This window comes from Chelonoidis abingdonii, chromosome 17 (assembly GCF_003597395.2).
Source record: "Chelonoidis abingdonii isolate Lonesome George chromosome 17, CheloAbing_2.0, whole genome shotgun sequence".
NCBI lineage: Eukaryota > Metazoa > Chordata > Testudines > Testudinidae > Chelonoidis > Chelonoidis abingdonii.
In genome coordinates this window covers 30,915,897-30,931,018 of record NC_133785.1, presented here as the reverse complement: position 1 = coordinate 30,931,018, position 15,122 = coordinate 30,915,897, and the positions used below count along the sequence as shown (strand labels likewise).

Genomic DNA, 15,122 nt, shown 5'->3' with positions numbered 1-15,122 from the left:
AGAAAGGAATTATACATATTTAGAGCACAGAAAAGGGACTGAATTGGTTTTGTTCAAACATTAAAAAAAAAAAAAAAATCACCTTTGGGAAGGACAGCAAGCTTGGAAAATTTCCATCTGGAAAAATGTGTGACCCAAACTGACCCTGCAATGGAAACCATTTTACTATAGCAGTTGTTGCTGCTTCTATTATAATTGCAAGGAAAATTGCATATGAAAACCATTAGTATGCAACACATGGATTAGAGAAGATAATGCATTGGAAAGTGTTCAGGGGAAAATGTCTTAAGCGATGACACAAGGGAGCAGGAAATTCTAGTTGCCTGGTACAGGTTGATCTTCAGGTAAAAGATCAAAAAACTGAAACTTTGCTCAGGACATCAGTATTGAAGGTGTTACATAATGAATACAATGTAAAATGGTCAGTAGAATGGTTATGGTATTTCATGATCTCCTGCTCTTGTGGTTATGAAAACTGGCTGAAAGTTTCTTTTCTTCTGGGGCAGAGGAGCCTGTCTTTCTTTTTGGACTCTCCCTGTAGTTTAGCTCATGAGGCAAAACCTAAGGTGAAAGATGTGGAAGATCAAACAGCTTACATTGGCTGAAACAGGCACTGCAGCCAAAGAAGAGGTTAGAAGAGTAGATATAGGGCAAACATCTTGGGTTCTAAACAGACTAGCTCTTCCAAGCCAGCATCCTAATTTGAGCTTCTGATATCTTCTTTCCATCTACCATATAATGCATTATCTATCTATTGCTTGACTCACAACTGGTAGAAAAATATGCACTGATATAAATCTATCCTGTATCCTTTTAAAAACAAATATCTTAATGATAAATAATAACCAGTCTTTCCTGTTCTATATCACCTTTGATTCAAGGAACTCAAAGTGATTTACAATTCATTAAGCCTCAGTTCCTATGGACCAGAGTGGAAGGTTAGTACTAAAGGCATAGATAGTGCCGCTATAGCACTCTCCTAAGCAAGATGCTTCAATATCATCTTGGGAATCTGCAGCTGGGCAAAGGGAAGGTTGAGGATATAACGGGGGGAAAATACCTTCCCCTCCATACTCCAATGGAAAAGGTTATGGAAAAAATCTGGGCCTGATCCAAGCCCACCGAAGTTAACGTAAAGACTCCCATTGACTTCAGTGGGCATTAGATCAGCTCCTTAATGCTCCCATGACCAGTTTGACTGGCTTTCGGGCAACACAGCTTCAACATAGCACAGAATCTTTGCCTCAGAGTTAGAGCTTGGTAGGAAACCCAGATCTCCAGACTCTACTTTCACTGCTAGACCACTAATGCTCACTTACAGAACACCTCTGCTCCCAGTGTCATAAGGCATTGGATCAGGCCCTGAGACACTGAAAGGAACACAAAGAACAGGAGTACTTGTAGCAACTTAGAGACTAACAAATTGATTTGCGCATAAGCTTTCGTGGGCTAAAACCCACTTCTTCGGATGCATAGAATGGAACATACAATTTGTAAGTCTCTAAGGTGCCACAAGGACTCCCGTTCTTAAAAAAAAAAAAGACCAGAATAGTGCTTTAAAACCAGGATTGGATGTACAAAGAAAAAGACCCTCTAAGCATCTTTCCTTTGCCTCATGTCACCAAGAAATATCTGTAATACGCTTCACTTATCATATGCACTTTCCCAAATATGTGTTCTTTATTTTGTTACTAGTGTCCTCCATTGGAGCAAAGATTTGACTTTTTTTTTTTTTTTTTTTGATAAATGCTATTGGCACTGCAACTAACAGCTGCTTTATGCTGACACTAGCTCAGATGGAAATCTTTTCATGTTGTATATATTATGGCTCATAGCTGAAGGGAACAATATGCAGGAGAGAGAGATCCTACACAATGGGCAAAACACATTACAACTTGTGTGCTAGAGTGGATTTGATCTGGGAACTGCGAAGTTTGGGAGCAGCATATGTTATTTAAACAGTGAAGAATTAAACAAGATTCCACAATAAAGGGAAGAATACGAAAAAGGAAAGAAAAGATATGGTGGAGTCTATTCTCATCTTTTGCAGATTATGAGTTAGAATCTGTTTTATGATTCAGCCAACAATCTTCTATACCAAGGTCAGCAACTTCCATCCTAGGCTACACTAGTACTTTAAGAAAGAAAAGCCATGGATTCCTATGTAAGTTAGCCCCCAGAGACAGACTAGCTTCATGGATGTAACGGAAACATGCAGATTTAAAATATACATACAAATTTAAAAAATAAAAGTTACAGAGTTCAAACAAAGTGTGTTCCTTAGTTCAGATCAAGAACACGGACTTCGGTGCAAACATTTCTTCTTCACATGAAAAGGTAAGGATAAATCAAATGGGTCAAATTTTGCTCAGTTATGGCAATATAAATTGGGATTAACTTCACTGAAATCATACTGTAAATGAGATAAAAATCAGGCCCATAGCCTCCTATTAAATAGTAAAGCTCCTATTAACATATTGTTTGTATATTATGTTAGAATGAATCTATTAGAACAAAAAAGAATACTAATGGTTGTTACTGTCCTGGCAATGCACCAAATTCCATGAAAACTTGGATTGTAATAGCAATCCTTTTTCACCAATATAGTAATGCTTTATTTCCAGCTTGTTTGAAATAACTTTTTGACTCTCAAAACCATCAACAGCCAGATAACACTTACTGTATTTAAATGCCCTCTACTAGGGGAGGGATCACTCAGTGGCTAGAGCATTGGCCTGCTAAACCCAGGGTTGTGAATTCAATCCTTGAGGGGGACATTTAGGGATTAGGGGATTGGCTCTGCTTTGAGCAGGGGGTTGGACTAGCTGGATTTCCCTTCCAACTCTAATAATCTATTATTTGGCACATCAACCAAGATAAAATGGAGCATTGCATGCTAGGACTCAGTCTTGATGGAGTTCAGTCCTGCTCTCACTGAAGTCAATGTCAAACTCCCATTTTCTTTGAAGGGAGCAGTATCAGACCTTGGGTGCCTTATTGAACTTGGCGAGCCAAATTTTGCTCACAGGACTCAATTCACTCCAGTCTCGATGTCTCTTTCTACCACGTAAGCCCTTAATGTGAAGCTTAAATGGGTGTTGAATGGCCTGGAAGGTTTTAAATGGCATGCACTATCACTTGAGGGATGGATTTTACTTATTGTGCATAACTGAGCCTCCCCTTTTTAAATCTAACTACAACATTTAAAGGGCAAACAAAAAATCATAAATCTATTAAAAGTCCTTTCCCACAGCACTCACTCACAAGAGAAGTCCCATTTTCTCACATGAGTGAGGACTGCAGGATTAATACATAAGGCATTAAAACTAATATTCTGGAAGATTAAAGTACCCTGTTTTTTATGGCACTGAACAAGCTGCCTCTTCTTATTTCCCAGATGTTTACAAATTTTATGCTGGCTATTTTAAAGAGCTTTCCCCCCCTTATTCTGACACAGCGCTGGCCTCTGGGTCATCCTGAAGTGGAGCTTTTGTTCCAAACACTCCTGTCAAACTGAACCTAGTTAGATAGAACGTGAGAACCAAGAATAAAAATAAAAAGCCCCAATGCCCAAGGGGTTAAAACATGGGTAAAATAAAGAAAACAATCCATTATGTCTGACAACCTGAATGGGCATCTGGGAGTTCTGGGGCATTTTGACATTTAAACTCCACTCAAATTTTGGTTACAGAATTCACTCATCTCCATTACATGTCACAACCTTCCTGTCAGTTTCTAGCTGATATTTCAAGTTCTGCTTACTTCAGTAAGTGAGTAAGACCTTTTACCAGAGAGCTAGAGAGCGAGCTATTAAAATAATAGATTCCCTTTCATTAGACTGTCTTAAAAGCTAAAATAATAATATAGCATGATAAAAATGTTTTAAAAGCCTTAGTTAGTAGCCCACAAAAGCTCAGTACAGACCTATGAATACTCAAAAATTAGATACCCTTTTTCTGCCCTATTTCAATAGCATAATTTTTTTTTCAAATGAGATAATGTTGGAGAAGTACTTTAAATATAAAAAGTGCTGGATTGCTTACTTAACCCCCACCCCCTACATGAAAGCAATGAGGGCGAGATTCTAAGCCTAGGCACAGTCCTGAGCAAACTGCACCATCTCAGAAACTCTCTGGAGGCACTGTAGCTAAGACATGCTCCTCAAGTCCCAGTTCTTTCCTTAATTCCTCTTTTCTCCAGGGGGTCATAGCCTATAGCAGCCCATCCTAGCACACTGGCTTAGGGCTTATCTAAACACAGAAGTTGCAACAATTTAATTTAAGTGAGTTTAATTAAAGTGGTGTGACTGTTGTATGTGCACTCTCTAGTATTGGTATAAATCTTGTATTAGTTCAGCTTGTGCCTGAAAATGTACCCATTTCTCATCCTCCTGTTCCATTTGCTCCAGGCATCTTGACTCAAGATTGGGGTAGCCTGTCCAATGATGTAAATGGTGTACAGGAGGGGCAGAAAGTCTTGCTTTCTTTTACTCAGGCACATAGGCTACATGAAACTTTCTAAAGCCAGCTTGTTCACAGCTATCATTCATAAATCACCTGAAGCCTAATATACAAAGTACATCTCTACCCCACTATAATGCGACCCGATATAACATGGATTTGCATATAGTGCTGTAGCAGTGGGGCTCCGGTGGCGCTTTAAAGGGTCTAGGGCTCTGGCTGCTGCGGGGAGCCCCGGGTCCTTTTAATCCTGCTGGAGCCCTGCTGCTGCTGCTGCTGCTGCTGCTGCTATCCCGGGGCTGCAGCAGCGGAGCTTGCCGGTGATTTAAAGGACCTGGGGCTCTGGCTGCTGCGGAGAGCCCAGGGCCCTTTAAATCACTGCTGAAGCCCCAACGCCGTAATCTGGGGCTGGGGCAGTGGGGCTTGCCAGCGATTTAAAGGGCCTGGGTCCCCCCGCAGTGGCTGGAGCCCGGAGCTCTTTAAATCACCACTGGATCCCTGCCACCCCTACCCCGATATAGTGGGGTTTCAGCTATAACGCGATAGGGATTTTTGGCTCCCCACGACCGCGTCATAGCAGGGTAGAGGTGTGTGGTATAATAGTAATATCAGATTTCAGGTATTATTTGTTCAAGTTAAATGATCTTATAACTTGAGAGTGAATGAGAAAAGAGTGTAACAATTTTGAATAAGTACAAATAAATCATCTCTCTCAACCCTTTGATGGTTTAAAATAAAAATATTAAAGTTTTAATGTGAAGAGATTCCCAAAACGTTTTCTGGAAATCAACAGAAATATGGAAATTAATGCCCCCAAGAAGACTGATGTCTGAGAGCATTTCTTCTGTATGACAACAGGCTTTTTAGTAGAAAGCATTAAGCTTTTATCTGAACAATTACGTTGTGAAACTCTGCCCTGAGCACTTTCTGTATTACTGGAAAAACAACAATTTCTCAGTACAACAAAAGCACCACATAAATATATTTAAGTAATTATTATAAGGTGGAATAATACCCAAGCAACAGTAGCGGTTAAAGATTTTTATTTGTAATATGTTCCATCATAACCTAGTGACAACGTAGGATTCCATTATTACTGCTGTCATGCCAAATAATTCAATTAGGAGATCAAATCTGCAGGTATTCCCATGGAGAGCAAGTGACTTCAAAACTTAAAAAACACATGAGGTGTGTTCCAAATTCTCTTCTCAGTTATACTAATGCAGCTCCACTGAAGTCAGAACTGGGCTCACTTATTTTTAGCTAAAATAAGGCAAAATGCAGAACAAAAATAAAGGTGCTTTGACTAGCCAATTAGAAATGTTTTTATTTCTAAAATCCTGCACCCACAAAGAGTAGCAATTACTCCCAGGAATCACCCCATTGATTTCAATAAGACTATAAATGGTAGTAGGCATTAAGCTTAGTAAGAAGCGGGTGGAGGACTGGGTCCTTAATATATTGCTGAAGACTCATTCCCTCTGAAAAAAGACTGTTGAGGTTTCCCTTTTTTAGCTAAATCTCCCATGTGTGGAAGTTTGTAGTTGATTCTATCTGATGGCAGATGAAGGAAAGGTTAGAGTAATTAGTGTTTCCTATTTTGGTAAAACATGATTCTATGTTTTAATTATGGAAATTTAGGTCAGGTATGCGCAGTGGCAGTATCATAGCTAATGAGGTTAATCCGAGGCGTGATTATTGCTAGTTGAAAACTTTTCCCAATACCAAGCGATCCCAATCAGGATCATATTCTGTGCTGTACAAATAGAATGATAAGAAGCATATCTTACATGTTTAACAAATAATTACTACAGTATCCAGTGTAGAAGTCAAGCTATATATTAAGTATTGCAAAACAAACTTCCATTTTAACCTGATTTCATACCACATGCTCATAACATTCCAAAAGATTCTCTTTTCGCTGAAACCTTCCATGCTTTGTCCCTGCTAAGAAGTGAATTTGTTTTTGCGGAAAGTTTGAGCAAAACCTTGTAAACCATTAAAAAAAAAATGTAAAAGCCCTTTCCACGTGATAGAAGAAAGTGGACACAGTAATTTTAACAGCAAAGAGCATGGTAACACACTTGCTTTCTGTTTCTATTTCAATCAATGGGTGTTTTACCATTTACTTCAACATTAACAGGTTCAGCCTATGGTTGCTAAATGAACCTTTCTGCAGAGAGAACGTGTTTGGCTAAGTCTGAATACTGAAAAGGTTTGACAAAGTTATGAATGTGGAAGAGGACATGACGCACAAAACTATATGTTAAAAAAGACAAATTCCCCCTCAGTCTCCCAACAGGAGGGTCCTGAATTCAGTGGTCCAAAAGGGTCCTGCTACACCAAGGGCAGAATTCAGGGACCTCACAAAGGGGGTCTACTCCTCCTTCATACTATGCAACACAGCTCCGCAGGAGTTCATGGCTCCCCACCTCAAGGGCCGGTTTGGGGAGGGACAGGAGTAGAACTAGAAGTAGATCACCAATTCCCCATGTGCATTGTTGTCACAGAGGGACAAGAATTCCTTCCCTTCTTCTCAGCCCCCTATTTCACAGCCTGTATATTCATCTCTGTGCTTAAGTGACATCCAGTCCTTAAAGGAGGAGGCAACATATGCAGATAATTAATAGCACATTTAGTCACAGGGGTGTATGGGGTGCCCAGGGAGGGGTAGTACCTCTGATGGGGGGACTTGTCGTACCCCTTCGGGGTAGTCCGTCCACTTTGGTCCCCACCTGTCACTCAGCTCTCACCTATGGCTCCAAGTAGGTGCAGCATGCGCAGTGGCCACACCCTGGGCAACGGCTTCGACAGGCCGGCCAAACCAGGTGAGTGTAACTGATGGGACTCAAACCCTCAGTGAATTAGGCCTACCCACATGCGACATCAGCCCCGGTGGACTGGACAAAAGAGATCACTATAATCTAATGGCCAAGAAGGCGGTTCTGCAATGCTTTGTGGAAAGCGAAGGGCTTGACGAGGCATGAAAGACGTCAAGGCCATCCACTGCAACCAAAGAAGTTACCAGTCGTGACGATTTTTCGTACCATTGGTGTTTGGCTTCTAAGGTCGAGAGAGTGGGATTGCTCCTGTGCAACAGCTCTACCACTTGAAAAGCTTTCATGCACAGGTCCTGTGCAAATCATCAAACATCATCATCATCATACCACCCAAGTCCTGCGCCGATGGGGGAGGGGCAAAGCGATAGGTGGAGGTTACCACTGGGAGTTGTAGTCCCAATCCTGCACGCAGGTGGCCTGTGGATAGGTGGTTGTCCAGCTCTGTACTTGGGGCAGCAGATTTGCCCGTCACCATTCCAGGCATCTGAGCAGCCCTCTTTAGGACAGCACTGCTCACCCTAGTAAGGGAGAGGCCTAGGAAAGGTGGCCTAAAAATTGCCCGCCCTACAACAGCTAGCCAGCAAGCGCGGCTGGCAGTTTAACCCAATCTGTGGCCGAAACCAAAAGAAAAATTTGAGTCACAAGAATTTGTAACTTCACCTGCTGAAGCAGGGGATTTTGGAGTTGAGAGGCATAATAGCTTCAGAGCATGAGGCTGGTGGAGCTTCTAAGTGCAGAAAGCTACTTATCTCTGGACTAAGGAGTTTAAGCACCTTTGTATCCCCATAAGCTCATTAGCTCCAGAATAAGGAGCTGAGACTTTAGGTGCACAGGCAGAACAGCCCTGATTCCAGGTAGTTATGTTGCTACTGACAAAGCCTGTGCAGTTGGCATGTGGAGGGAGCCAAAGAGTTGTAGTTCAAGGAACTGAAGAGCTTCAGCTATTTCCTTTTGTTGGGCATTATAAGCAGATTGTATCTTTACACTGCTCCAATACAGCCACCACCTGATGGGAGGTTCAGGCAGGCATTAGTAACCCACTCTACTAGAATAAAAACACCTTGCTAAACCCTAGACTCAGAACCATCTCCTCTGACCAGAAGGGGTGTTGCCTAGCTCCCTTATACTCAGAGTGAGTCAGTGAGCTGCATCTGCCATAATGATCAGGGCTCAATTAACTTTTCCTTGCAGGCTTCCAACACCTGTTTAGATTTTGATGCGTATCTGGCACCTGCCTCATTAGAGACTCTTTCAGTCAGATACGGGGCCTGAGTTCCCTCTGCCTTCCGTAGTGATTAGTCAATTCCACGTGTGTGAGGAGGGTGTAAAAAGCTACCAAATCAAACAAGTTGTGGCTCAAAGAGAGGTTAACATGGCAAAGTGGACTGAGGCAGGAAGAAAACTTACATGCGCATAGAAAGTTTCCTTAGAGATTTTCATACGATTATTTTTTACAACTTTGTCAAAATGCCTCTGGCAGGATCTGGAAGTGCCGCCAAAAGCTTATATAGAAAGACTTGATGGTGCTGGTATTTCCTGCCTTGCTACTGTTGTGTCCTCTGTCACAGAGGAACTGATCTACAAAAGCTCAGTTTCTAAAGAACAGCACGTTATCAACAGCACAGAATGTCAACCTTAGAAAAGACAGCGATAGAACTGAATTCCAAATGCCCACTCTTCTCTCCTCCTTTTCTTCCCTCTCCATTAAGCGAGCTCTTAAAAGCTAACATCTGTTGTAGGGAACGCGAGTGCTAAAGAACTTTTAGCAAGTGGCATGCATGGAGACAATCACAGTCATGGTATCTGGGTCTGTCTGGTTATTTCCAGTCAAAATAATCTTCTGTTCAATTATGGAGAAGAATAGAGAAGCCAAGCCTGACTCACAATCACATGGGGAAAAATGCAAGTAGCTGTTCTAGTTCAAAACATCCAGCTTGCTGTGGAGGAGGATTACTGTCAGTGCAGAGCTCTGCTCTCTTTTTCTATTCAAGAGCTACAGGAACTTGGTAGTTAGAGATGGAATAGACCCATTAACTCAGAGACCATTTTCCTGTCAGGATAGAATCTACTCCCCCAGTATGGAAATGTCAGGTATTAAGCTGTCAGGGATAACCCCTTCAAAAATTGGTTTGCTCATCTCGAATACCTCTGGACCAGATCTGCATAACTATGTGCATGCTTAGTGGCTTGGTGGAAGGGTATTGTGCTGGATTCATTAATATTCAGTCAGTCATTCTCCATTATCATCTCAAAGACATTGGGGGAGGCCATCCTGGTCAGGTCTAACTTGCATGTTTTGCACGAGTGTGGCAATACTTCTATGAACAGAGACAAACCAAAAATGCTTAAATCTAGTTTTACGGACTGCAAAGCTTTCCGGTGCTAAACTATCCCACTGTTATGGCAGGCCTGAGTATGCCACCTCTGTGACCTGGCAGCTGGAACTCCTGAAAGTGGAGTTAGGGACTGATGTTGGGAGAGGCTTGTTTTCCTTTAAATCACCATTTTATTCTATACTTGCTGTTTACTTATTTGGGAGACAATGCACTGTGTGATATAGGCTACAGCAGGGAAGCATGGTTGCTGTGCAACCCACTTTAAATCAGGTAATACTATCAATTCCTTACACCATTGTCCTGGTAATGTCCCAATATTCATTTAATGGTGTCTCACTTTCTGTTTTACAGTTGTCACACAGTATTATTCCTTGGGGGATCTCCCCAAAAACATCCACAAAGCTCCCTCATTATCCTCCTTCAAAATCCCTCCTTAAAACTCTCCTTTACCATCATACTACCCAAAAAATTGACACCGGTTAGGCTGCCTTTGCACTGATACCACTGCCTATCATGCTGACCAACACTGTCATCTTGTTTCCTTATACTCCCCCATCTCTCTATAGTCATCTGTTGTCTTGTCTTATACTTGGATTGTAAATTCCTTGGGGGCAGGGACTATCTTTTTGTTCTGTGTTTATACAGCTCCTAGCACAATGGGGCCCTTGTCCATGAACAAGGCTCCTAAAATCTGAATCCTGCCCACTGCGTCAGATGGGTTTAGATTATGGAAAAAGCTCCACCCTCCCTGTCTAGCCTAGGCTGCTCTTTGCATGTATCAAGTCCCAGACATTTTCCTCTCAGAGTAGTATTTGATGGAGTTTATTCTTTCAGTGAGCCTCTTTTGTATGTTACTCCAGTTGCCCAATTATTTGTATTTCGGTAGTGTCTGAGAGCACTGGAATAACTTCCCCAGTAAAGTTATCCAGGATTCCTAGATGCTACCGTGATACAAATTATTATTCTCTCTGAACTAATCCAGACAAAAAGATGGAAATATTTGGGACACGTGTTAAGGATCAAGCCAGATCATCTTGCTATTCTTGGAGGACACAGCTGTGTGCTGCCCGTTGCTCAGGATGACACATAAATTCACAGGGTCAGATTCTGTGCCAGCTGAGGCACAGCACAGAAAGCAAAACTCAGAAGAAGAGGAGACACAGGTAGCTTTTAAGCCCCGATGGCTTCTGTAATTCACACCAGCCCCCAACAGATGGCTACAGGTGGTGCTACAGCCCAGAATCCGCCTACTGCTCTACACTACAGGCATGCTCTCTCCAACCCACAATCCACCCCCAACACCGGGGTAAGGTATGGATTTTTTTGCCATGGGATTCTCCCCCAGCCCTCTGTGGCTCCTTTGCAGCCTCTATACACTGCTGGAGTGGAGTGTAGCAGTGAAGGCCAGAATCTCCCCCTGCATTTTGCCCAAAGAGAAATTCCCACCCAATTCCTTCTCTGTCTCTCCCCTACCCACCACCTGCTTCATTCCAGTAACACTGAGCACTATGGGGATTCTGGACTGCAGTGCCACCCACAGGCATTGTTTGGAAGTTGGTGTAAATGACAGCAGCCATTAGGGCCGCTCTAACTCCACTTCAGCCCCTGCAGCCACCAGGCAGCGCTGAGATGGCTTAAAAGCCACTTTTGTCTCCTTCTCCCCTGAGCTCAGCCGTCTCTGAGGTGCCTTTCAGGAGGTGTGCTACAGAATCTGGGCTTGAGAATTGACCTCTCACCCTGCATAGGGGCGGCACATAGCTGTGTCATCCCAGGAGCAGCACAAGGAAGGAATCATTCCTCTGAGAACCATGATTCCTTTCCTGCCTCCCCCTTGCTCTGGGCAGGGGGGAGGATAGCAGGTGTGCGGTACCCGCATGCTCTTTGACCCTGAACCCAAGATTCAAGTAGCCTGCACAGACATCAGGGGTTCTGATTCCCTCTTACTCCCCTGCCTAGCCCTGTAGTTGCACTTGGGAAAATGTTTAGTTTATCTCCTGGCAGCCTACATTTTGTTGTGCCAGATTCCATTAGCTTAGTCCTTTGTTGTACTGTGGGCAATTAGGATATCAAGTGCTTTAGCTCCCTCCTGGCAGGCACTGCTGCTGCTAACCTTGGAGCCAAGGAATGCAGGACCATTCAGACTGTATAGGGGAGACTGCACATCGCTTACTCAAGTAAACTGCCTGCTGTCCAAATATGAGAAATGCCTTGTATCATAAGCATAATTCCTAATTCTGAACCTTAGAGTCCAAAATGTGGGTGCATGCATGAAACCTCCAAGCTTAATTATCAGCTTGGATCTGATAGTGCTGCCACCAGCCAAAAATTTCCAGTGTTTGGCTCACTCTAGTCTCCCCAAAACCTTCCCTGGGGGGACCCCAAGACTCAGATGCCCTGAGTCTTACCACAAAGGGGAAAATACTCCCCTCCCCTTGTCTTCTCTTTTACTTCCTCCCCAGGCTTCCCCTCCGTGGGTTATCCTGGAAGATTACTGTACTTAAACTCCTTGAATTACAAAACAGAGAGGGCAATTCACCTTCTCCCCTTCTTCTTTTTCCCCCTCCCAGTCTTTCCCTGAGGAGAGACAGTAATCCTGGCACAGGGATTTCTATCCCCTAAAGCCTCACTTAGAAAGAAAATCCAACAGGTTCTTAAAGAAAGAAAAGACATAAAAATGCTCTCTGTATCAAGATAACAATATACAGGGTCAATTGCTTAAAAGAAAAATATGAATAAACAGCCTTATTCAAAAAGAAATACAATTTAAACATTCCAGCAACTACACACATGTAAATACAAAAAAAACAATAAAAGCCTATTGTTTTTTCTGCTTTTGTACTCACAACTTGGAAACTGAAGATTAGAAGCTTGAAGATAGAAAGATCCCTCTCATAGCTGAGAGACAGACAAAAGACACACATAAAGGGACACACCCCCAAACATTCCCTCCCTGAGCTTTTAAAAATCTGGTTTCCTGACTGGTCGTCTGGTCAGGTGTTTGGTTCCCTTTGTTAACCCTTCACAGGTAAAAGAAACATTAACCCTTAGCTATCTGTTTATGACACCTTGAAAACTGCACAGAACACTAAATGACCCATAGGCATGGTAAAACTTCTGTGCAAATGAGAAACCTAACAGCTGAAATCAGCTTGAGGATGTATCGGTAGTAAGCAAAAAACAGACTTAATTACCTGCATTTTGCTATCAAGGTCTCTCTGCTTGCCTAATGATAGAAATATACAAAAATACAAACCAGAACAAAGCCACGGGTCAACAAAAATCTATGTGATGAATTAGCGTAAATTGCCCCTGCCAGTTCTTTGGGTGAGTCTGATCTCAGTTTCACCAATGGTAGGATTTCAGTGGAGTTAATCCAAACGAACAGTGGCATAACAGAGATCAGAATCTGATCCTTTGGCACTAAACCCAACAGTAAAATTTTGAAATGAGGCAGAAAGTTCTATTCCAATAGATTCTGTCTAGCCTAGTATTTTAATTTTCTTGGGCTACTATGAATGACTAACTATTTTCTATGGAATCCACTTTCACAGCCTGAAGAAGAAATAATACTGAATAAAACTAAATGGATTCCTATAATTTGTTTACGTTTTCAGGAAGTCTTTGACAAAGGCCCTCACAAGAGGCTATTAAGAAAACTACATCACATTGTAATTATTTATATTACAGTTGCACCTATAGGCCCCACCGAGAACAGGGCTTCACTGTGATAGATGCTGTCCGAACACAAAGTGAGAGAGAGAATCCTGAAGTTTATACTAAGTAGGCAAGACAAAGGGTGGAAGGGGAAACAGAAGCACAGCACCTTGCCCTACACCCCACTGGCCCCGCCAAGACAACACTAGACAAACTAGTACCCTTATTATATCAATTGTCACCAACAGTTCAGTTGCCCCAGCGTATGCAGATCTAAGGTGTGTTCACCACCTTGTCACAAAAAACTTTCTGTGGCTATTCTGTGTTGGTGGATGGTGCCAAGGTTGCTGTAACTTAACTCTGGAGTTGACAGGCCCCTAGACATGAAAACAGCAAGCAACTAGGTGTTTTAAAGCCACTTTTGCCCACCATCCCTGTCCCTCAGTTCCTATGCAGGAACAGAACATTAGCTCCAAATCTTTCAAAGAGCACTTGAGCCATATTTCTGAATTCACTCCCATTACTAGGGAACAGCCTTTATTTGGTACCTCCGTTTACTTGTTTGTCACACAAACCTGTTTTTTTACCAGCCTTACTCTTGTAGAGTTGCAGTTACTGTGAATGGTTCCATTGAAGCCAAGGGGCTACCCATGGAGTAAAGTACTAATCCCTTAACGTTGGCAAAAGCTAACTCAAGAATATTTTGCATGGATATACTCTCATCTGAAATGGGCACTTTATAAACTATATGTACATTAGGGATCACTTCAGCCCTCTCTGACAGCTACCTCTGGGGTGGAACCTGGAGGCTATTAACAGCCCACAGCTGTTAGACCAAGAGGGGAAGCATTTTCTACTCTGTATTGTATTATTGGGAAGGAGGACAGGCAGTGCCTCAGTTGGAATTTGGCCAGGGCAGTGGGATTAGTGTCCCTACACTGACGTTTCGTTTCGAACGTTATTTATTTTGGGCCAGATTTTGACATTCCTACCCATATTGAATAGTAGTGTATTCCTTGCGTGGCCCCAGAGAAATCAATGAGGCTACTTGAGGAGTCAGGTACTAATGAACACGTGCCAGGGCTGTGGAATCCAGACCTGCTGTGGTTTTGATTTGTATACTTTATTTAACGTTGCAAATTATTTCTGTCAGGAAGCCATGAAATCAAAGTTCCTGAAAGTATTTCCACCCCCGTCAAAAAAAGTGTCCCGATTTTTCACAGTTGGTCTCCCGATCTGCATTCTGGGTCTTTCTGTCCCCATGTTTGGATTATGGCAGGCAGGCGCTCATTGGTAACTGATAAGGACCGCGTTCCCTTGGGAGGAGCGGGAAAATCCACGCTGATGGGGACAGCCTCTGAATTTAAGAGTGGGTGGATGTCTCCCCCCTTTTCTCCCCAGAGATTTTACATGACAGCTGGTCCTCGCTGAAGGCAAAAGAGCTCCAGGGAGGGATAAAAAAAAAAAAAAACACAACAGTTTATGCTCTGGCAGGGAGGGGCTGAAATGTCCAAGCAGCAGGGCGAAGCCCACCAACCCTTCACTCCCCACGCACACTCAGGACATGACTCAGCTGCCCCAGTGGATGAGAGCCACTAAAGAGACTTGGCCTATTTCATCCTCTCCTTAACGCCTTGCCCCACGCGTGGGTTCCCCCGGCTGTCCTGCGGGGAAAGCAAGGACGGGGGAAGCAGCGAACAGCTCCGCCGGCCCCCCCGGGCTTTCCTGGCTCCGGCTTCTCTGCGCAGGCTCAGCCTGCCCCTAAACTTGGCTCCGGAGAAGCGTCTCGCCGGAAGTTGAGCCCGAGCCAGCCCCCGAAGGTAGCGGCTGCT

General features: G+C 43.1%; 1 pseudogene; it reads left to right on the top strand.

Moving 5' to 3' along the window:
- Nucleotides 1-6,104: 6,104 nt before the first annotated feature.
- LOC116834116 (U4 spliceosomal RNA) lies at nt 6,105-6,228 on the top strand (annotated as a pseudogene).
- Nucleotides 6,229-15,122: the final 8,894 nt, after the last annotated feature.